The sequence below is a fragment of the Somniosus microcephalus genome, chromosome 12 (genome assembly GCF_052327205.1).
Source record: "Somniosus microcephalus isolate GS21.2 chromosome 12, FLI_Smic_1.0, whole genome shotgun sequence".
NCBI lineage: Eukaryota > Metazoa > Chordata > Chondrichthyes > Squaliformes > Somniosidae > Somniosus > Somniosus microcephalus.
The window spans coordinates 190,889,709-190,914,498 of NC_140998.1; the positions used below are offsets into that span (position 1 = coordinate 190,889,709).

Consider the following 24,790-nt stretch of genomic DNA (forward strand, 5'->3'; position numbering starts at 1 on the left):
GAGGCCAGGGTACGAGAACGAGCGGCAGCAGGCCAAAAGCCAAACGATAAGAGGGCAGAGCAAGAGAGCGATCACCACTGATGGGCCTACAATTATACCCGTTCTTCAACTCCTTATCTGCGCGCCAAATCAGGTCAGTCCTTTTGTCTAACTTTTGGCGGGCTTGTTTAAATGATTACAGCCATTTATTTTAACGACTACTGGAGCAGTTGTCTCCAGGTCTAATGGCCCCGATGTCCTGGTTGTTTGTCATGGATGAAGCTTAATTGTCCCCATCCTGACTTGATGGCTACTGTGAGCTGTTACTGATTAAATATGCAGAAGCCTAATGGCCTCGATTCTAGGCCCATTCTAGCTTGATCTATTTCAAGGCGAATGAATGCATATTCTGTGTATACTTTAGCTGTCTGGCTCCAGAGTGTCCTTTTCACAGATTCCTGCATTTTAAGTTTCGTTTCGGGGCCTGCCTGTCTGCAGGGCCTTGCTTTCAAAAATCCTGTCGGTTTTGGTCACGAGGTTACAGAAGCCATTTTGGGGACCCTGTTTTTAATAACTTGTCCAAACAGGGTCCCTTGATCCATAATTTTGGGGGAATGTGGGAATTTTGAGAACCCTACACAGGAGACTTCCTTTGCTGGTCTAACCCACTTATCCTTTGCCCCTACAATATTCTAGCACTGGGACTACAATTTACAAACTTTTTCCTTGTAACTGAAACTAGTTACATAATCTAAATATTTCAATCATAATAAAAGATATATTCCAAGCAAATATTTTAACTTATGTCAGAGATTTACTATTTATATAACTCATTAAAATTTTGTACACTAAACATCCTTAAGTAGGGTTGCAATCTTTGCACAATATGCACTTGAACAACTTTTAGTGTTAACAATAAATCTTGTTTTTTTTAATGTTTTTCAGCTTTTGTTACTTTTCAATACAATTTTGAAACTTATAAAAAGGCGTAACATTTCACATTTGAAAATGCTCTATTTAACACTAATTCCCTTTTCTTACAATAGTAAAAGCAAAGGATACATTTGTGTCCCTCCATTTAGAAGCTCATCATTGCCATTGTTCCATTTCCAATAGAAAGAAACACATTTGCCGAATCAAGGTTTACTACAGCTTTGTAAGTGAAGAATTACAACTCCTTCAGATTACTCTAGTAAGTCATCATTTGAAGGAAAATATGATGCTCATCAGGTCAAGCTTCACATTAGAGTCATTTGGAAAGGATAGTGATGCATTTAAATTTTTGTCAACAGAGTAATTTCAAACCAATATAGGACTGCTATTAAAGTCTACAGTACCGCAACGTCTTTCCATCTTCTGTGATATTTCCACTAACATATGATTCGTTTTTTTTAATACAACACACAGAATAACGATAGATTTCGGTTACAACTTCTACATAATACAATTTTGATGAAAATTCATTTTTATGCAAGTGCTCCCAGCACTGTGTTGTGGTTCAAGGATCCCAGCGTGGCAAAGTGAACTACAAAAGAAGGTATTTTAAATTTACAGCTCTCTCTGCAGGCTTCTCCTACATATGTGTAGAGGTAGATGTTGATGCTGCTGCCTGACCTGCTGAGTATTTCCAACATTTTCTGTTTTTACTTCAGATTTCCAGCACCCGCAGTGCTTTGCTTTTGTGTTGTGGTAGCATGTAGTAGATGTTTAATTTCAGCCTGAGTCATATATCAAGCATGGCTCAGTTTCCATTTGCTACCTCTCTCGCCATCATTTTTACATTCTCCCTAATCCCCTTCTGCTCTTGTTTCCATCCTTATAGTTGTATTAGTTGGTTCTTTACTGGGCCAACTGCACCATTCCACTGTCCTTTCATAATCTGCTGCCCATTAAATTCAATAAAGCCTTGCAAGGTTTACAAATTATCACACAAAGTACCTGGTGAAATTGAAAATAAACATTCATACATGCCAGTAAAACACTAAAAAGGGCTTTAGAGAAAAATGTTAGTGCTCTGAATACGGTACAAAGAGGCTGTAGTGTATGTACCCGTCTATCTTTAAGGGAACTATTGAATGTAACCGTTCACCTTTAAGGGAACTACTTTAGGTGTGGCACTATTTGTTTGGCTTCTGTATACTGTAATACCGATAGTGACCACACCAGTATATAAGTGTTGTAGCAGGATTGCTGGGGCAGATTCGCCCGGACCTTCGAATAGTAAAGACCTGTTTGTTTGTTACTTCTGAAGTCTGTGTATTTATTAACTGCACAACCCACAGACTTTACAGAGGCCTTGTGCTCCAGCTCAACACCCACCTCATTAAGTGCTACTTTGAGACTGTTACAGTTTTCAGTTCAAGCCAATGAAGCCTTCGCTCAGTTTTATACCCTGGGATGTTTTTCTATATTAAAGCTGCTATATAAATGCAAGTTGTTGTGCTGTTGCTGTTGAACTTGTCTCCAAAGTACCTATTGCCAGACACCTCACCATATTTCAACCATCTTAAGCTTCTCTGTTGACAGATATTGCAATGCCACATGGCTGAATACTTAAGCCTAGAAATTGCAGGTGTTAGCGCTGGCCGTTAAGGCCTGTTTTGTTGAAAAAATTGGCGGCCACCCCACTTCTGGCGGATCCCACGGCGGATGCCATTTTCGGCAGGTCAGCAGCACTGCCGTTGCCTGTGCTCAGGCAAGTATTTTAATTAGCGGAACTGTGACGTCAATTGCCGTGCAACACTGAATTGACGCACGCTATTCATTTTGGAGCTTGCCACTCTTCTTACAGCCCTCTCCAAAGCACGCCAGTGCGCGAAGACGTTGACAGCGAGTAGAGGCGGGAGAAAGCGGCTGTGTGCTACAATCCACACAGTAAACAGCTGCTGCTGGATAACTGTTAACTATGCAGCGCTATTGGAGTGAAAATTGCTTCCAATGAGATGCATCAAATCTCCCCCCATGTCAGTCAAACAGTATCGGAGATAAATACTTTTAAAATAAACTCTACTGTACTACAATTGTAATAATATCAAGAAAAATCAAAGCTGCATTTCCTTAAATTTTAAACATTGGGTTTTTCTAGTGTAGGAACTGATAAAATGAGATGCAAAGTTTGGAAGTCTGCTTTTAAAAAGCTTGACAGCATATTCTCACCAAGAGTTTCTCAAAAGTCTGCTGTTGTTAAAAATTTAATTGAACTCTCTTCTGCACTATTTACACCAGTAAACTCCTGACCAAGAGTTCATGTTCCCCATTTTAAAATTTATTTCCATTGATGCCTCATGCAACGATTTAAGGACATCTGTATCACAGTCTTTATGTGGTGTTTCCAGTCACGGTCACTCCAGATCTGAGCCTGTGCTATAAGACCCACTCACCAGGGAGTGAATCACCTATGTGGTATGCAGGCTAGTGCATTGTCACTGCTAGCTGCAAGCTGGTGCATCACCATCCCTCTCCAGCACCATCAGCAGACTCGATAGCAAAACCCAGGAGCAGTCAAAACCCCGCACCGATCCTTCAGACGCGATCTTCAGCCTCCTGCTGAGGTTAGCGCCGGAAAGAGCACGTTGCACAACAGCTTCTCCACTCTGCTCATGTCAATTAGCAGGCAGCACCAAAATACCTGTCTGCGTTCTTTCAGCGGGCGGCCATTAGCTTTGGCCTGCGCGGTTACCGGCACGTTTTCGGCCTACTCGAATTTCTAGGCCTTAGTTAACAGCTCTAATCCCAAAGGTAGTTGGGGTAGGGGTACATTTTCGCTGAACTTAATGATAGAGTTGGATTGTGTACTAAAATCGAACATTTATACTACTTGCATTCTATTTACAGCAAAAGGTGATTAGAAACTTGTACCATTATCAGAGTTTAGTCCTTCCTACAAAGATGTGCGGGTTAGGTTGATTGGCTATGATAAATTGACCCTTAGTGTTAGGGGGACTAAATACGTGGGGTTACGGAGATAGGGTGGGATATGTGTTGGTGTAGGGGTTACGGGGATCGGGTGGGATATGTGTCGGTGCAGGCTCGATGGGCCGAAATGGCCTCTATCTGCACTGTGGGGTATCTGTGATTCTGTTCTGTGAATACAAGAATTAAACGTGATTTAAAAAAAACATTTTTTAGAAGTAAAAGTTTCTCTTACTGGTATATATATTTTTTACCTGATAATTGCAAACATGGAGTTAAAGTTCTTGCAGCGCAGTGCCATCTTGATAAAGTGTTTAATTATCTTCATCCTTTTCAGTTGGTTTGGTTCTCGAAGAATCTCTGTTGCAACCCAAAATGTTTCCTGATTGATAATGTTCTCAAATTTCTTCAGATTGACACATTCAGTTTCTGACTTAAGTTTGAACAAGTCATCCATGTACTCGGTGGGTTCAATGTTACAAAATAGTTCAAAGTTTCTCATGGAGAGCTGGGTGGCAACTTCAATAGTGCTTAGTTGTAGCAGCATGATATGACTCTTCCGGAGCAATTCCTGAGCATCTTTATCTGAGCAGAGTATCCCTGTCTCCATGTTGTTCTTCAGGTAGTACCTTAGGGAGGCAAAAATAATCAACGTTACATTAACTGAAAGGAAAACAATACAGCAACAACACTTTGATCAGACTTATTCCAGGTGTGTAAATCGTTTCTCTTTTCAATTTATTTTATACCAGCGAGCAATTAACTGTCATCCTCCCCGTCCCAACTTTTTTTGCACTGCATTCAGATCAATAGTCCAGCAGAAACAGAACTTCCTATGATGCTCTAACATTCTCACAACTTTTTAGAAATCTCTCACATCACCCACTATGCTATCCTCAAACTGGATTTGCAGCCATACATTTTCTTATGCAACATCGGCAGCAACAGCTTGCCTGATGTCTGCAACCTTCTTCTTGATGATTTGCCAAACTGAGTTTGAATTCCATGAGGGGCAGGCCCTGAAAAAAACATCAAGCAGTAAATGAACTCAGGTGCCTCTATGCACCTCCCAGTGGCCAGCCCCTGAAAAGAGGACTGGGAACATTGGGTTGGGAGCAATCGGAGGGGGAAAAGAACACTTTACAAAATGAGACAAAAAATAATTCACCCAAAGTAGTGACCGATTTGATTCAGAGGTTGACATGCTGCTATGCTTGTATGCATTACACCTATAGATAATGCTCTAAATATATCTTCAAACTTGGTGTTTCCCCATCCAAATCCAACGTAAATAAAAGTTTATTTTAATTGGTTTCCTTGCAGGAACATTGATTCTGGCATTTTAGTCATCCTTACCTGCCACTAAGTTGGATTCGGTCGGCGAGCTTTGATAGCTGATCCGGAAGTCGTTTTTGCTTGATAACACCTTCAGGAGTAACGGAGACTTCACATAGCGAGTATGATTCAGGAGCAGCAGTCATTGCAAATTCTCGAAGTGCCTGAATTACCACTTCCTTTGCGGTGGTATCTCTGCTGATCATTATGTAGCGACTTTGTTGGTCTGCCTTGAAAACTCTTAAAACTTGATCTGGTAGCTCTGTTCGAAAAACAAAATAAACTGAATATGTGAGAAGCATAAAGAAAGACCGCTTTATTAAGATTATTATACAAACATGTGCAATCAACGGGCAGGAAAAGACCAGCTGGTTTATCAAGCCTGCCCCACACTATATTATACAACAATATTATTTTCTTTTTGTTCATTAGTACGCAGTTATAAACAGGACAAAGACTACATCAGTTTGTCAGTTAATGGCACAGTGAGGTCATGGGGCTGAATATTCCATTTGAACTCTAGTCAGATGCTGATAACCTTCAATAACGAATCCATCATTTAGGTGCTACTTCTATATCTGACTATATTGCTGCAAATAAAACTATGTTGTTATAGACGATTTTTTGTTAGCAACAGAACAATTTATTTTTGTAAACCCATTCTTTACATAAAATTATTTTCTTAAAGATCCAATTTCCAATACATCATGGCCCGGATTTTCCATTAAGACTATCAGCGTTCACCGCTATGATGGAGTAAATCGGACAGCAAGTTCTGGCATCCACACATGCGCAATTAAACGCAGAAATCCAGAAGCTGCTGTCCGATTTGCTCTACTCCTCCACAAGCTTCACTACACCAGTACCTCACAGATAGATTCGGCATTAAAATACATGAAGGGCATGAAGTTTCCGTATGTGCCCACCAGTTACCCACTAAACATGCCAGAGTCAGGGCCTGTGCATTCAGGTGCAAGTAAAATTTTAACAGCATGATAAATCTTAGTTACTGCTGAACAACCTCTCTGGCACTGAAAACATACTTTTACAAGTGTAGAGTCTCATTCCATCAGATTTTAGAATTAAAAAAAAAAACTTTTTCCTTCTGTCTCTTTTATCTTTCTCTCTCAATCCCATCTCTCTTTCCCTCACTTTGTTTCACTTATAAGAACATAAGAAATAGGAGCAGGAGTAGGCCAATTGGCCCCTCGAGCATGCTCCGCCATTCAATAAGATCATGGCTGATCTGATCCTAACCGCCAATCCACTATGACAGGACTATCTCCTGAATCTAACAGAATTAGACACACGAAACAGGAGCAGGATCAGGCTACACGGCCCCTGGGCCCGCTCCGCTACCCACAGGGCCATGACCTATCCGAACCTAGACTCATGTCCAAATTCCTGCCCGCTCCCCGTAACCCTTAATTCCCTTTTCTTCTAGGAAACTGTCTATTTCTGTTTTAAATTTATGTAATGATGTAGCTTCGACAGCTTTTTGGGGCAGCATATTCCATGGACCTACCACCCTCTGAGTGAAGTAGTTCCTCCTCATCTCAGTTTTGAAAGAGCAGCCCCTTATTCTAAGACTATGCCCCCTAGTTCTAGTTCCACCCATCATCTGGAACATCCTCTCTGCATCCACCCGATCCAACCCCTTCATAATCTTATATGTTTCAATAAGATCGCCTCTCATTCTTCTGAACTCCAATGAGTAGAGTCCCAATCTACTCAACCTCTCCTCATATGTCCATCCCCTCATCCCCGGGATTAATCGAGTGAACCTTCTTTGTACTGACTCGAGAGCAAGTATGTCCTTTCTTAAGTATGGACACCAAAACTGTATGCAGTATTCCAGGTGCGGTCTCACCAATACCTTGTACAACTGAAGCAATACCTCCCTATTTTTATATTCTATCCCCCTAGCAATGAAAGCCAACATTCCATTGGCCTTCTTAATCACCTGCTGCACCTGCATACTAACCTTTTGAGTTTCGTGCACCAGGACCCCCAGATCCCTTTGTACTTCAGTACTTTCCAGTTTCTTGCCATTAAGATAATAACTTGCTCTACGATTTTTCCTGCCAAAGTGCATAACCTCACACTTTCCAGTATTGTATTCCATCTGCCAAATCTCTGCCCACTTACTTAGCCTGTCTATGTCCCCTTGCAGGTTTTTTATGTCCTCCTCACTCACTACTTTCCCTCCCATCTTAGTATCATCTGCAAACTTTGATGTGTTACACTCGGTCCCCTCCTCCAAATCGTTAATGTACTTTCTGTACATGATTTTATATTGAATCTTCTCATTTATACTTCCTGGTTTAGTCTGCGTGTCTCGGTGAGGATTCTTCAATCTGATTGGATGAAGAGACACACTGTTGCTTGCTTTACTCACACGCACTACAGATCCCCGCTAGAAGGCACCATATTGAAAAGGATCTCGAGTAACCGTAAGTTGCCACTCAAAAGCCCATGAAAAGTCTGTGGGCAGCTGTAAGTGTAATGAACGGCAAGCACCGTTCCTTCGCTGTTGACCTCAAAATCTGGGCTGTTAAAGTAACCTTTGTTGGTCATCTAAAATTTGGTACTAGACTTTAAAAAAAAAGCCATATTGTCTATGCTACCTTCCTGCAGTTTTAGCATCATGTACATTCTGGTCTGCATTTAGTAAAACTCATTTTTAATTACTCTGGAGAAATCATCTAATTTTAAGGAGGTAATAGCAATTTTCTCACTAAATTTAAATTTGATATACACTCGTGAAGATGAAGGATAACAAAGCAGAAAAAGTTTGTAAAATAACAAGCAGCAGAGATGAAGTCACATTCAACAACATGTATTTATATAGCACCTTGAACATAGTAAAACGTCCCAAGGCGCTTCTCAGGAGTGTTAAAAATCCAAAACTTGACTTCGAGCCAGATAAGGAGATGTTAGGGCAGATAAGGTTAAAGAGGTAGGTTTTAAGGAGCGTCTTCAAGGAGGAAAGAGAGGTAGAGAGGCGGTGAGGTTTAAGGAGGGAATTACAGAACTTAGGGCTTTGACAGCTGAAGGCACGGCCACCAATAGTTGAGCGATTAAAATCAGGGATGCTCAAGGTGCCAGAATTTGAGGAGCGCAGATATCTCGGGGGCTTGCGGGGCTGGAGGAGGTTACAGAGATAGGGAGGGGCGAGGCCATGGAGCGATTTGAAAACAAGGATAAGAATTTTAAAATCGAGTTGTTGCTTAACCAGGAGCCAATGTACGTCAGCGAGCACAGGGGTGATGGGTGAACGGGGCTTGGTGCGAGTCAGGACATGGGCAGCAGAGTTTTGGATGACCTCAAGTTTACGGAGGGTAGAACGTGGGAGGCCGGCAAGGAGTGCGTTGGAATAGTCAAGTCTAGAGGTAACAAAGACATGGATGAGGGTTTCAGTAGCAGGTGAGCTGAGGTGGGGCACAGTTAGGTGACGTACTGAAGGTGGAAAAAGGTGGTCTTAGTGATGCTGCAGATATGTGGTCGGAAGCTCATGTCGGGGTCATATATGACAACAAGGTTGTGAACTGGTTCTGCCTCAGACAGTTGTCGGGGAGAGGGATGGAGTCAGTGGCTAGGGAACAAAGTTTGTGGCAGGGACTGAATACAATGGCTTCGGTCTTCCCAATATTTAATTGGATGAAATTTTTGCTCATACTGTACTGAATGTCGGAGAAGCGGTCTGACAACTTAGAGACAGTGGAGGGGTGGAGAGAGGTGTTGTTGAGGTAGAGCTGGGTGTCGCCAGCGTACAAGTGGAAACTGACGTAGTGTTTTCGGATGATGTCATCAAGGGGCAGCATGTAAATGAGAAATAGGAGGGGGTCAAGGATAGATCATTGGGCGACACCAGAGGTAACGGTGCGGGAGCGGGAAGAGAAGCCATTGCAGGTGATTCTCTGGCTACGATTAAATAGATAAGGATGGAACCAGGTGGCAGCAGATGTCAACTCGCTAGGAGTCACCAGAAGAACCTGGATACAGTGTCGGAAGCGATTCCATGACCTTCACCGTACAGGAAAAGTAAGTATGAAGTTTCCATCACCCTCAAACTGATCCCCATTGCCTTTCCCCACCAGCACTCAGCTTTAGCACTCTCTTCCTCCACATCCCACTTCACAGTCACATCCATGCACCCTTACCCATTCCCCCTCTCTCTATGCTAACGTTCACATAACTATTCCACCATGCAGCCCTCACACTCCCTCTCACTCTGATGCTTTGAGCCCAACTGACAACACACAGGGAGGGCCCTTGGTCTTGCAGCCTCACACCATCTTTGTCTCCCTCTAAGTATCTATGCTATGCAATCTCTACACTCACTCCTTCATTCTCACTCAAACTCCACTTGTCTCCCTCATTGCAGGAAAAGAGAGCTCACAACAACAGAGAGCGAGCCAGGACTGGAGGAGGCCCACCCTCAATAGCCCACCTGACCCCCTGGGAGGACGGAGTCCTGGAAATTGTCGGGGCTGATGTGGCTGTGGAAGCTGGGGAAGGAGAGACAGGGGCAGGCCCGCAAGCTGGTGACAGAATAGTTTTCCATCTCTCTCATTGACATAGCATGAGTCGCTGTTATGATTCTGAAGCTACATCATTTGGACTTATGAACATCTGCAAAATCCAATGTGCATGTAACCTTGGCATCACATCTCTAACTCTTTCCTTTACTCCCCCACAGGACCATCCGAAGCCCCCGTCCCCACTGCGGAGGAGGAAGAGGCTGAGCAGCCAGACGCCTCAGAGGAAGCTCCGACCTCTGAGGGCGCAGCGTCAGCAGAATTCAGTGCACCCAGCACCAGCGCAGACACTCACACCTCGGTGGGACCTTCGTGAGATAGAGTAGTGTTGTCACCTGGTGTATCACAGCTCACAAGTGAGCATCAGCAGATGGTGGAGACAGTGACAGTAGTGGAGAGTCCTCGTCGGAGGGCGCAGGACTCTGCCAGCTCAGCTCTGCTGCATGTCAACCCTCTGCCTCTGGGTCCATCAGCAACAGAAGAGGTGATGGATCTCCATGCACAGATGCAGGAGTGTCTGGCAGGTTTTGTCTCCAGGGTCGCTGCGAGTGTGGAGCGAATGGAAGAGTCCATAGCGAACATGAGCAGAGCATTTGTGGAGTCATTGGCGCATGAACGCATCGCCACGGAAAGGATGGCAACCTCTGCGGAAAGGATGGCTACAGTAGAGGAGAGGATGGCTACGGCTATGGAGGAGCTAAGTCGCCAGAGTGTTGAAAACATGGTGAGTGCTCAGAATAGACTGCCATCTCTGGAGGAGCGATGGTCAGCTATTGAGCAGAGAAAGCAGACCTTCATGGCAGGCCCTCTGAGTAGGACTGCCATTGTAGAAACGGGTCCCCATGGCCCCCCTGGTGTGCAGCAAGCTGCTCTCAAGCCACTTGCAGGCACTGAGGGGGACCTGACCCATGAGAGGGAGGTTGGTGGCAGACCTCAAGGAAGTGGGGGCTCCTCTCCAAGCGCTCACACTTCCATGCCACTGCAGAGCCCTCGGTCAGAGCCCCGCCGGAGTCCACACCCAACGGAGATAGACGTCTCAACTCCTGCAGAGCCACAGGAGTAGCAGGCTGCTGGTGAACCCTCACAGGCTCACCACCCCAGAGGACGCCCGCCAAAGGTGTCGAGACAGGAGCAGCAGGAAAGTGAGCAAGGGGCCTCCACATCTGCTGAAGCCACAGGGAATCCACTACGTAGGAGCACGCGTAAGAAAAAAATAAAGCACCACTAATCACAAGGGTAGTCACTTGGGTGAAATGTTATGTTTATTTTAAAAATGCCATCAGTTGGTTATTGTAAATAAAATTTCAGATGGCAACTTCTGCAGTTGTGGGTTGTGTCATTTCGCGATTGGGGCTGGAGGTCCTCTAATGCCAAGAGGGGAAGGAAAAAAAGGCCTCCCATGCTTCTGGTAGGTGCCTCAGTTGAGGAAGCGCTGAGTGAGGGTGGCGAGAGGGGCTTCCCAGGAGCTCACACTGGAGAAGTGTGTGAGGCTCCAACCTTCCACTGCTGTGCCTAAGCCTTGAACAAGTTGCCCCAAGCCTGAAACAACAAGGTCCTGCAACCTACAAATGCTGTCTGATTAAATCTCTTCTTTCCTGATTGACCTGCAGCTGAAAGTAAGCAAGCCGACATTGTTCACGCCAGGTTTCATCAGCGGGGTTCCCACCAGGCGTGTTTAGCGTGGGATAAGGCTGAAAATAGCAAGGGCCCCTTAAAATGGCATTAAAGATGTCAATTATTGGTGATTAGGCTCCCGACGACCAGTCCCGCCTCAGTCATAGAATGAAGTAGATGACCCACTGGTTTGAATTGTGTATAGGAACAATTAATGCAGTGAGCAGAATTAGTTTTAATTGATTTTATGAAATAATTTACGAAGAATTGTACTGGGTTATATTTTAAAATATAAAGCATAAATCTAAATATTTCTGGTCGGGTCAGGGAATCAGGCGGGGGGGGTCGTGACCCCCTATTTTTGCGATTTTCCCCCCCCACACGCCTGAAACCCCACCCGACGGCTCCAGGAAAATCGACCCCATTATGTGCTTCTGTTACATTGCTAACAACACACTTGAACTGTTTTATTGTTCTAAAATGTACTTTTTATATAGATTAGGTGGAATAACAATAGTGTGCAGCTTGAGACAACTATAACAAGAAAGTCTTTCTATAAATCTGAACCTTTTTTGTTGTAGGGTGCACAAAGCAACTGGAGAAATTGTACTGGGGTACCAAGTGGCTGATTTTGCTTCGCTTGACTTAAGATTCAGCAACCCTACTTGGCAATTAATGGTGTTGATAATCGTACCAAATAAATTGGTATTGACCTGCAATTAGATATTACAACTCCAGGAGTGTAAATGCGACTGCCCATGTAATGACATGAATTCTGTTGACTTATGTGGAGTTATGGACGCATCTTCCCAACTTTACTCCCCAAAAAGCTTTTTTGTAACTAAAGCAGAGAAAACAGATACAAGGACTAAATGCGCAATTTCAGAAACCACTGCGAGCTAAAAGCAAACACTGCATTACTTAGACCAGAATAACATTAATACACACATATGCCACAATACTCACTATAAGAACTTGCAGCTGGCGGAATAGAAAAGAAAAGAAATATTTAGATTTATGCTTTATATTTTAAAATATAACCCAGTACAATTCTTCGTAAATTAATTCAGAAAATCAATTAAAACTAATTCTGCTCACTGCATTAATTGTTCCTATACACAATTCAAACCAGTGGGTCATCGACTTCATTCTATGACTGAGCAAGATCTGTGAATTTGAGTGAGCTCTTTCTCATGAATAAAATAAACTGAGTACAGTATTCCATTGTTTCCTACTGTATATTAAGTTCACTCATGGGATAATCATTTTCTTATTTAGTGCTAAAGGTGGATCATTAAAATGTGAAATGGATACTTCAATGCTAATTGCTTCTCTCCTCAAGATATTCTGATGTCCATCTTTAAAGTTCCCCAGACAAATAATATTAATGGTGCTGTCTCAGAGGGTGGTGAACCTGTGGAATTCTCTACCACAGAAGGCTGTGGAGGCCAAGTCACTGAATATATTTAAGAAGGGGATGGATAGATTTCTAGACACAAAAGGCATCAAGGGGTATGGGGAGAGAGCGGGAATATGGTATTGAGATGATCAGCCATGATCAGATTGAATGGCGGAGCAGGCTTGAAGGGCCGAATGGCCTACTCCTGCTCCTATTTTTCTATGTTCTACGTTTCTATGTCTCAGTGACTTAAGGAGCCAATGTGAAAACATCACTCCATGACCCGAGGTACAAAAAACACAGAGAACTATTTTCAAAATTCATTGTTGGCTGATGTATAGAAACAAAAGCTGTTCCTATCACTTCAGTTTCCTACAACTGGCTAGTAACTGTGATGTTACTGCCACAAAGGGCCTGAATACATGTATGGCAGTATCTAATAAGAGAGCAGTAGTTTCACACGTTAAGGTGTGAAATCTCTGTTGCCAATACGGTGAGCACACAATAGAATTTGAGTAAAATTTCAGAACAAATTACACGCATTATGTTAAAAATCAAATTGGTTTGAAATATGGGGTTATCAACCATCAATCTATAAAGCAATCTGGCTGGACATAAATCTAAATGCCAAGAATAATCCCACACAATTGGTTGCCTCTATTCATCATTAAATGGGCTATGCTATACAAACTCAAAGGAAAACAGTCTGAAAAGGAACACTGGGGGCTAAATTGGATAGCCCCGAAAAACGTGTGCGGGGATCACGCTGCGCGATTAACCCATGTCTGTTGGATGTAATGCAGACAGGATGCCATTTTCATGCTGCCTGCTCATTTACACGATTTCTGCGTGCAGCCAGCGTTAAACGCGCTGCTGATTGGCTGCATGCATCAGCGTGGGACCCAAAATCGATAATTGCTCGCACTACTTAAAGCTAACCTGCACTGCTTAAAGCTAGCCTGCACCACTTAAAGAGGAGGTGCATTGTGGCTGGAGCAGGTACTGGAAGTCATTGTGGAAGACATTCTGACCTGGGAAAGACTGAATTAACGGCTGAACATGGGAAAGAACGGGCACCCAGATTTGGCGATGCTGCTCTGGGGGCCTTGGTGGAGGAGATGGAAAGGAGGAGAGATGTCCTGTATCCGCAAGGGGCAAGGAGGCGCCACAGACACACAGTGAAAAGGCAGTGGGAGCAGATAGCCGTGGAGGTCAATGCCAGGAGTCTAGCCCCGAGGACCTGGATGCAGTGCTGCAAGAAGTTTAATGACCTCACACAAGTGGTCAAGGTCAATGTTCTAGCCTCAACTTTAATCCAGCAAATGCAGTCATCACAGTGTCATATAAAGACCCAACAAGAGGGGAATTTACATAGCGCCTTTCACAACCTCAGGATGTCCCAAAGCACTTTACAACAACAACAACTACTACAACAACAATAACTTGTATTTATATAGCACCTTTAACGTAGTAAAACGTCAGGAGGCGTTGCACATGAGTATTTTAAACAAAAAATTTGACACTGAGCCACATAAGGATAAATTAGGGCAGGTGACCAAAAGCTTGGTCAAAGAGGTAGGTTTTATGGAGCGTACTAAAGGAAGAAAGAGAGGTAGCGAGGCAGAGAGGTTTAGGCAGGGAATTCCAGAGCTTAGGGCCTAGGCAACAGAAGGCAGGGCCAATTAAGTACTTTTGAAGTGTAGTCACTATTGTAATGCAGGAAACGTGGCACCCAATAAGCGCACAGTAAGCTCCCACAAACAACAATTAAATGAATGATCAGATTGTCTGTTTGTCAGTTGTTCAATGAGGGGTAAATATGACCGGGACACTGGGAGAACGCCCCATCTCTTTTGGAATAGTGCCGTAGGACCTTTTACGTCCACCTGAGAGAGGTTTAACATCTCATCTGAAAGATGGCACCTCCGACAGTGCAGCGGAGCTCCCTCAATACTGCAATGAAGTGTAAACCTAGACTCGGTGCACACAAAAACATTGCTGTTTCAACACAAACTAGCACTAGTAACCAGCATTAAAAGGTATTTAAATATGGTGTTGATTAAGTATTCCTTTTATCAATTCAATCAAATCTTCAATCACCACAGCAGTAGAGAGGTAGGCTTAGCTGTATTGAGTTAGTCATTTGAATCATCACAGTTGAGAGCTATTTTTTCATAAAAGCAGAGAATGCATTGAAATGCTTATAAACAATTGAATATTTATGACTTAATTCGCTACAAGTGAAACAATTTTGCAGCACAACTGCAGAATACATTTACTGTACAAGCTTCTTTTTGCTCGAAGTTGCCTGCTGCACCACAGTAATTATTCTTAAAGATCTGAAATAGACCATTCCAACCTGTACTTTTATAGGCATTCTGCAGCAAATGGTATGATTTCCTAAATATGTGAAATAAATGCAGAAAATGATGGAAATACTTACCAGGTCAGGCAACACCTGTGGAGAGAGAAACAAAGTTAACATTTCAGGTCGATGACCTGTCGCTAGAATTGTTTCAGGTTATCGACCTGAAACGTTAACTTTGTTTCTCTACATAGATGCTGCCTGTCCTGCTAAATATTTCTAGCATTTTCTGTTTTTATTTCAGATTTCCAGCATTTGCAGTATTTTGTTTTTTAGTTACTGTAAAATAAATGAACTGACCTGAAAATAATTGAATGGGATACAACAGAAAATCACTTGTCAGTAATATGGGATCTGGGCTCTCAGAAACAGAAAACCTCAAGACCAGCAAAAGCCACGCGGACATTTTTTGCTTTCACTGCCCCAGTGGTAATCTGGCAGGATGGATCACCCACCCGTTGGAGCACCCGCTTGATTTTCATTCCATTGAAATCAACAGAATGGAAATTGGACAGTGTCTGTAAAGGGCAGGTGATCCACTCCTCCATAGCTCCATTTAATCAGTTTTCCTGCTGTCCTTGCAGTTGTAATCAATGATGGATTTCTCTTCAAGATGCTTGTCCAATTTGAGCTTAGAGATCAAACCTACTTGTCCCTACAACCTCCCATGGTAAGCTATTCCAAAAACTGACCATCTTCACAGTTAAGTAATGCTTTCTTACGTCTCACTTGAGTCTTCCCTTTTTCAGCTTATACGAATGCACTCTTGTTCTGCAATCCTGCACCAAATCAAACAGTCCTAACTGATCCTCTATATCCCTGAGTCTTATTAATTTGAATACCTTCACTATATTCATCCTCAGTTGTCTCCTCGCCAACAAGAAAAGTCCTAGTTCTGCAAATTTATACAGATGTTTTATCTCTGATTTCCTAATCAGCTCTACTCTGCGCCGTTTCAAGGTCAGTTACATCCTCCCTGTAGTAACGCTTCAGGAACTGCACACAATACTCCCACAAGTGCGAATTGATTCGCACTCTACATAGTGACAGCATAATCGCCTTTGATCGACATTCTATTCAAATATTTACACAACCTAACAATGTTCCCCGTAACATTTTTTTGGATGCACAGGATTCACAGATTCGCGCATGTCTGAACTTTAACATTGCAAAAGCCAGTCCTGGGCAGTGCGGGAACGACAGAGAGCCGCGCAGCCGCACAGCTTATAGGGAACATTGCAACTTAACGTACCATTTGCTTTCTTGATACCAGCCAGATATTGGCTTGATGTTTTGAAAGATCAATCTACTATGACCCCAGATCCCTTTCCTGATCTGTCTGTGTTAGTATTTTCCAATCGAGTCCTGCAATTCCTCTGCTTATTTCACATCCCTTGTGACGTGAGAATAATGTGGTTATCAGGTAATCTCCCAAAATTGTTCATCTCTGTAAGCTATGGACAATATCAATAAGGTGAATTTAATAGATATTAATCAAAGGTTATTAGAAAATAAGTAAGAGGAAGATAGCCATGAGTACCTGAGTTACTAAAGAAGTCGTATTATGCTTCCCAGTAGCAGTTGTCTTTGGCTAGGATGGGTAAAAAGAACTGCGCAGCAACTCACAGTAAATGTGCAGATATGTCATGACTTGCATCCTGTTCCTGTACAGCTACAACACTGGCATCTACCTGACAAAGTGAAAAATTGCCCAAGTATGTCCTGTCCACAATAAACATGACAATTCCATCCCGGTCAATTACCGCCCCATCAGTCTACCCTCAATCATCAGCAAAGTGATGTAAGGTGTCTTCAACAGTGCTATCAAGCGGACCTTACTCACCGATGCTCAGTTTGAGTTCCACCAGGACCACTCGGCTCCAGACCTCACTACAGCCTTGGTCTAAACATGGACAAAAGAGCTGAATTCTAGAGGTGCGGTGAGAGTGACTGCCCTTGACATTAAGGCAGCATTTGACCGAGTGTGGCATCAAGGAGCCCTAGTAAAATTGAAGGCAATGGGAATAAGGGGGTAATCGCTCCGCTGGCTAGAGTCATATCTAGCACAAAGGAAGATGATTGTGGTTGTTGGAGGCCAATCATCTCAGCCCAAGGACATCGCTGCAGGAGTTCCTCAGGGCATTGTCCTAGGCCCAACCATCTTCAGCTGCTTTATCAATGACCTTCCCTCCAGCATGAGCTCAGAAGTGGGTTGTTCGCTGATGATTGCATACTGTTTTCATTCGCAGCTCCTCAGATAATGAAGCAGTCCATGCTCACATGCAGCAAGACCAAGATAACATTCAGGCTTGGGCTGATAAGTGGCAAGTAACATTCGCGCCACATAAGTGCCAGGCAATGACCATCTTCAACAAGAGAGAGTCTCGCCACATCCCCATGACATTCAACGGGATTATCATCGCCGAATCCCCCACCATCAACATCCTGGGGGTCACCATTGACCAGAAACTTAACTGGACCAGCCACATAAATACCATGACAACAAGAGCAAGTCAGATGCTAGGTATTCTGCAGCGAGTGTCTCACCTCCTGATTCCCCAAAGCCTTTCCACCATCTACAAGGCACAAGTCAGTAGTGTGATAAAATACTCTCCACTTGCCTGAATGAGCGCAACAACACTCAAGAGGCTTGGCTGCAGCGTGTACCATCTACAAGATGCTGCAGCAACTGCCCCAAGGCTTCTTCGACAGCACTTCCCAAACCCGCGGCCTCTTCCACCTAGAAGGACAAGGGCAGCAGGCGCATGGGAACACCACACCTGCAAGTTCCCCTCCAAGTCACACACCATCCTGACTTAAAATTATATCGTTGTTCTTTCATCGTCGCCGGAACTCCCTCCCTAACAACACTGTGGGAGTACCTTCACTGCACGGACGGCAGCGGTTCAAGAAGGCAGCTCACCACCACCTTCTCAAGGGCAATTAGGGATGGGCAATAAATGCTGGCCTTGCCAGCGACATCCACATCCCATGAATAACTTTTTTTAAAAGATGGATGACAGTCCATTAGCAGTTTCAACAGAACAGGCACCTACTACTTCATATATGACAAACTCCCCAAACATACTCCGTCAATATTGCTCAGTCATATTGCTGCTCCCCCCATATATACTAATGGAGTCAGCAGGGCAGCCAAAGTAATCAGCTGGATGGAGCAGCAACAGGATCAGTTTGGAGGTTTGGGCTTGTTAGCTACATAAGAAATGGTAGATTAAAAACAGCAGAAGCAGTAGTTGGCATGGCAGAAATAGTGATTATCAGGGTTATTCATGTGTTCATGAAATTCAATTGAGAAAAAGTGAAAACACAAAACAGTGTAAATCATTTGCTTTCTATACAGTACATTGATCACGTCGAGAGGACGAGGCATATTTGCCAGGAGTGAGACATTTACAGGTCTGGCAAGGAATGGGATTGTCAGGAAGGGATGCTATGCGTATAATTCAACACATGGTAATTCGATATGCAGATAAGCGACACTTGACTATATTTATGTTTCAAGATTTAAAAACATTCATTATCAACAGTGATTTTATTTTCAATTACTTCTAACTTACACCACTCTATGTTATTTTTAACATCCTTGATCAAACTCTAGAATTAGGGTTTTGTTTCCACAAAAAAATTCCATGAAGGATTTCTGTATTATAAAATAGCAGGTCACTAGTTACACTACAAAAGTAGAAGAAATACATGGTGATGTCACTGTGTTTCTGTAATAAGCAGAGTGTTCTTATCTAGTAGGATAACATGTAGAATGGATTCCTGGACTAAATGCACATGAAGCAACAAATGCATCTACTTTTACGGAAAAGTGGTTCTTTCCAGAACATGACTATATTTTGTTGTGACGCGGGTGCATTTAGAGCACAGATATTGTATATGGAGATCTTGAATGTCTAGTCTGTGTGCTAACATCCCACCCAGTAAAAGGCTGTTTATTAAGGTCACATCAAACACTTCTCACCCTGGACTGCAAGCAATTCAGTTCGTTAGTACGTGAAATTAATCATTTATTTATTCTTCAATTTAACAGGTTAGAAGCATAAAATGATGGTGAGTTATTCAAAAGCTAGCTGAACAGATTTTTGAAGCTCATTAAGGTGAGAAATTGGATTACTAGGGAATAAATAATTAGGCATTCAGCAATCTTTACAGATATAGCATGTGGTAGATGTAGAGTAAAAATTCTTCTGTTCTGCTCCAACACTGGGGAAGATTTCCTCTCTTCACTGTAAGGTTCACAAAATTCTACAGACTCCCCCAAATCAAGAAGAGAAGAGATTTTTGGACTGTTTAAAAGAATAATGGGCCAAAAGGGGCTTAAAGTCAAAACCCCAGGGTTTTGGCTATTTTAAAAAGGCATGTCCAGGCCTGTGGAAGGCTGCGACAAAGGAGTTGGGATGAGGCACTGTAAAACAAACAGTTTGAGTATTTGGCATAGGCCAGATTGTCTGGGAATGTTCTGGACCGTCTCAGTCATTCATACATAAAGACAATAGGCCTGCGGAAGGACAGTCCCCGCCAAAATTACAGAACCATCAAGAATATGAATAATACAGTTCATGCCACTAATCAACAAAGGGGACCCTGGCCCCAGCAGGAGAAGACAATCGAACAACAGTTTAAACCACTCAGAGAAACATCCAAAACCATTTCACACACTTAAACCGATTTCGAAGCAATCCCGAAACTAGTGTAAAATCAATTAAATGTAGATGGGACCAAGTCGAAACTCAGTAAAGAATTTAAAACTATTAAAGTTAACGAGCCTGCCAAAATTAACAATGGGCCAGAGAAGATTTGGCGGCAGATAAGCAAAGCCTCAAATGGTATAATTGAAGCCTGCTTTTAAACAGAAAACAGTTCATCCAGCATCATCGAACATTCATCCTCATCATCACAGCAGTCGGAGAATCGGAGGCTTGAGGAAAGGAGAAAGGAATCGCGGCAACCAAGGGCCCCAAGAAACCAACAATTAACAATATTACCAACAACTAGGTAATATTGGGCCACCGCGACCAACAAGAAACCAACCTGGAAGAAACCGAAGATTCGCAAGTTTGTTTCCACTCTACAAGCTATCCTGACTTACCCCCCTGGGTAAGATTTGTTGAAAAAGACTCTAAACCCTATACCTAACCAAAGGAAATTGGGTACTTACCCGATAGATCCAATACACACCCGACCGCATCAGCGGACACGCGAAGACCGAAAAACCAACGCAGGTGAAGTCTTCCACCACGTCTGGGGTACGGCAGGCCCCAACCGCCACACCTAAAGAGAACCCCGAAATTGCGAACCTCTACAACTGTCAAGAAAGTCGTTTGGTGAGCATTTCCCTGGTCCTCTGGAATCCAACCTAGTTAGTGTAGTGGGATTGGGAGGGGTGAAGTATTTTGTCTATTGTCATTCTCCCTCGTATATTCCGAAGTGTTCCCCCTTTTAAAGTGATAAGATTATTGTATTGTATATTTTCCTGTCTCAAATTAAAATCCAAGTTCTTTTCACCAACTCAGTTGTCTGTTGCAATTTCATTACAACCCCCAAATAAGTCCAAAGTCTAGAACCAAGGGAGTGGGAGCGATTCAAACCGCTCAGCGAGTCAGAGGCAAAGCTGACCATACACACCACCCCTTACATCACTATTTGTGAAATTGTAAACAAGAGTGTAAAAAATGCAATTATGATTTTACAACAAATAGCAAAAAAGAAATCAGCCCCAAATATGTTGTAACCCTATTCAAGAGAACACCCCTTACTGCACCAGCATGAGTTTTTCTATTTCAGACACTACTTATACTTCTCCATTTTAGTGAGCTTGCCCAGTTTGAATGTTTTGTGCTGCCGATTTGCAGCCACTAAGCATAGCCTGCGCAGGTTCAAACACTTAAACCCTATACAGGTAAGAGAGATCATTCTAACCCCATCAGTCTACACTGGACTCAAAAATGAAGTGAGAACACAACATTCTAACCTGCGGCAACATCACGATTCAGTAAAACCAAAGTTTACATGTTACTCTAAATCTATATCTCTGATGTACTTACCAGTAAATATTTATACATTTTTTGTCTCAAGGCTATTAATCTCTTTTTTTGCCAATTGAATTATAATTTACTGGTCGGCAAGGTCAAAAGAAGTAGAATAATTACATTAATAATTCAAGTAGCCGTTTGGGTTCATGTGGTGCCTCACTTTTACCATTAGTGTTTAAATTCTAACAATTCTCAGGGATTTTTTTCCCCTACGGATAAGAGTTAATCATATTATCATTCAGTTATAATAGCCCATTTTTTATTGTAAGAGAGTATTAAAAAATTGCAATATTACTCCAATGCCGAATTTGCTGTAGGGGAAGTCATGCTTGACAAATGTGCTCGAATTCTTTGAGGATGTAACATACAGGGTGGATAAAGGGGAACCAGTGGATGTAGTGTATTTGGACTTCCAAAAGGCATTTGACAAGGTTCCACACAAAAGATTACTGATCAAGATAAGAAATCACAGGATTGGGGGTAATATACTGGCATGGGTGGAAGATTGGCTATCTAACAGAAAACAAAGAGTTGGGATAAATGGTTCATTCTCGGGCTGGCAATCAGTAACTAGTGGTGTTCCGCAGGGGTCAGTGCTGGGACCCCAACTCTTTACAATCTATATTAACGATTTGGAGGAAGGGACCGAGTGCAACATATCCAAGTTTGCCGACGATACAAAGATGGGAGGGAAAGTAGCGAGTGAGGAGGACATAAAAAACCTGCAAAAGGACATAGACAGGCTAAGTGAGTGGGCAGAGATTTGGCAGATGCAATATAATGTTGGAAAGTGTGAGGTTATGCACTTTGGCAGAAAAAATCAAAGAGCAAGTTATTATCTAAATGGAGAGAAACTGCAAAGTGCTACAGTACAAAGGGATCTGGGGGTCCTGGTGCATGAAACACAAAAAGTTAGTATGCAGGTGCAGCAGGTGATCAGGAAGGCCAATGGAATCTTGGCTTTTATTGCGAGGGGGATGGAGTATAAAAACAGGGAAGTCTTGCTGCAGTTATACAGGGTACTGGTGAGGCCACACCTGGAATACTGCGTGCAGTTTTGGTTTCCATATTTAAGAAAAGATATACTTGCTCTCGAGGCGGTTCAGAGAAGGTTCACTCGGTTGATTCCAGAGATGAGGGGGTTGACGTATGAGGAAAGGTTGAGTAGGTTGGGACTCTACTCATTGGAGTTCAGAAGAATGAGAGGCGATCTTATCGAAACATATAAGATTGTGAGGGGGCTTGATCGGGTGGATGCGGTGAGGATGTTTCCACTGATGGGTGAGACTAGAACTAGGGGGCATAATCTAAGAATAAGGGGCTGCCCTTTCAAAACTGAGATGAGGAGAAACTTCTTCACTCAGAGGGTAGTAAATCTATGGAATTTGCTACCCCAGAGAGCTGCGGAAGCTGCAACATTAAATAAATTTAAAATGGAGATAGACAGTTTCCTAGCAGATAAGGGAATTAGGGGTTACGGGGAGAGGGCAGGGAAGTGGACGAGAGTCTAGATTCGGATCAGCCATGATCCTATTGAATGGCGGAGCAGGCCCGAGGGGCCGTATGGCCTACTCCTGCTCCTACTTCTTATGTTCAAATTCACAAACATTGATTTGAAATAACTTTCTATGTACCACATAGAATAAATTTAGTGAGAACGAGGTTTCTTCCCCCTCATAACATAAGAGAATGCATATGGAACATCTGTCCAACTGATACAACAAGCAGTAATCTCATTTTGGAGTTAAACTAACACTCACCTGGTGTGGTGTTAAAATCAAGAATGCAATTATGAGACTGCAGCAGGTTAGAATTACTGGACGATGAGGTGCTGCTTACAGGCAGTGCAGGTGCTATATTTCTAGACTGCTTCAGCCCTACTATGCGGTCATCCTGGGACTGACCAATACCAATATCACTGTAAGAAGCAATAGAAACACAAGTAAATAATGGATCAATGTTGCAAATCTTAAACCACAAATCTAATGTAAAAAAAACATATCACATAGTATTTACAGCACAGAAACAGGCCATTTGGCACAACAGGTCCAAGCCGGTGTTTATGCTCCACACGAGCTTCCTCTCACCTTACTTCATCTCACCCTATCAACATATCCTTCTATTCCTTTCTTCCTCATGTACTTATCTAGCTTCCCCTTAAATTCATCAATGTTATTCGCTCAACTACTCCATGTGGTAGCAAGTTCCACATTCTAATCACCTCTGAATAACAAAGTTTAGATGTGGTGTGGAGATGCCGGTGTTGGACTGGGGTGGACAAATGTAAGAAGTCACACAACACCAGGTTATCGTCCAACAGCTTTATTTGAAATCACAAGCTTTCGGAGCGCTGCTCCTTCGTCAGGTGAAGTAGAGAAATGCATAAAGACACAGCTTATATAGTCAGGGAATAATGTCAGATGTTTACAGAAAGATTACCTGTAAACATCTGACATGATTCTCTGACTATATAAGCTGTGTCTTTATGCATTTCTCCACTTCACCTGACGAAGGAGCAGCGCTCCGAAAGCTTGTGATTTCAAATAAAGCTGTTGGACTATAACCTGGTGTTGTGTGACTTCTTACAAAAGTTTAGATGATTACAGGTACAACACCGGTAATCCGGCACCCTCGGGACCAGGCCGGTGGCGGACCACTGAAAATTCCGAAGCACTTAAGGTGTCGAAAGTCACCACAAACACCGCCACCACCTGCTCCTCCTCTTCCTACTGCTGCCCTTCCTGTGCCGCCGCCGACCCCGCCGCCCACGGGCTGCTCGGGCTTGGGCTCCATCACTCCGCCGAGCCGTCGGTGATGCTGCGCAGTCCAGGCGCTGATCCTGACCCGACGGCGGTCCCGGGACCCGAGCCGGACCCATCCCAGGGAGGTAATGTGACAGCAGGACCTTCCTCGTGCCGGACCACTGAAGGTGCCGGACCGTTGGGTGCCGGATTACCGGTGTTGTACCTGTATCTTATATTTCTGGCCCCTAGTTTTGGACTCCCCCACAAGTGGAAACGTCTTCTCTACATCTACCCAATCAAACCCATCAGGTCACCTCTCAGCCTTCTCTGGAGAAAAGAGTCCCAAGACGGTTCAGTCTTTGCTGATAGTTATAACCTCTCAGTTCTTGTATCATCCTTGGAAATCATTATTGAACCTTCCTCAGTGCCTCTATACCCTTTTGGTAAATGAAGACCAGAACTGAGCACAGTACTCTAATTGTGATCTGACCAAGGTTCTACATAAGTTTAACATAACTTTCCTACTTTTGAATTCTATTCCTCTAGAAATGAACCAGAGGTTTGTTTAAATTTTTTATGGCAGGTATATCTGATTCTACTTCTTTTAAACTGTCAGCAACTTTTAATTCATACTTGCAAAGTCATTAGTAGCAGCACATTCATTCGTTTTTCCTGCATTGATACATCCACAATCTCTAATCTAAAGCACATATGGCAACTTTGTTTAAGTCCCAGTGTCTATCTCTCCCTTTGTGTCTACAGTTAAGTTGTATTGTTTTAATTCCTAGATTTATGCAGTTTTCCCAGAAAAATGTGACAACTGGCTTCTGTGTTCCTAGACT

At 43.1% G+C, this 24,790-nt stretch overlaps 1 pseudogene across 1 annotated transcript in view; it reads right to left on the reverse strand.

Moving 5' to 3' along the window:
- The window catches only part of LOC147109798 (rap guanine nucleotide exchange factor 2-like), a 97,258-nt pseudogene that overhangs the window by 40,161 nt on the left and 32,307 nt on the right, over positions 1–24,790 (reverse strand). Inside the window, exons 6-8 of the transcript XR_015080154.1 lie at positions 22,965–23,122; positions 5,248–5,488; positions 4,146–4,520 (exon numbers count right to left, since the gene is read on the reverse strand). The product of XR_015080154.1 is annotated as a rap guanine nucleotide exchange factor 2-like (transcript). The remainder of the gene's footprint in view (positions 1–4,145; positions 4,521–5,247; positions 5,489–22,964; positions 23,123–24,790) is intronic.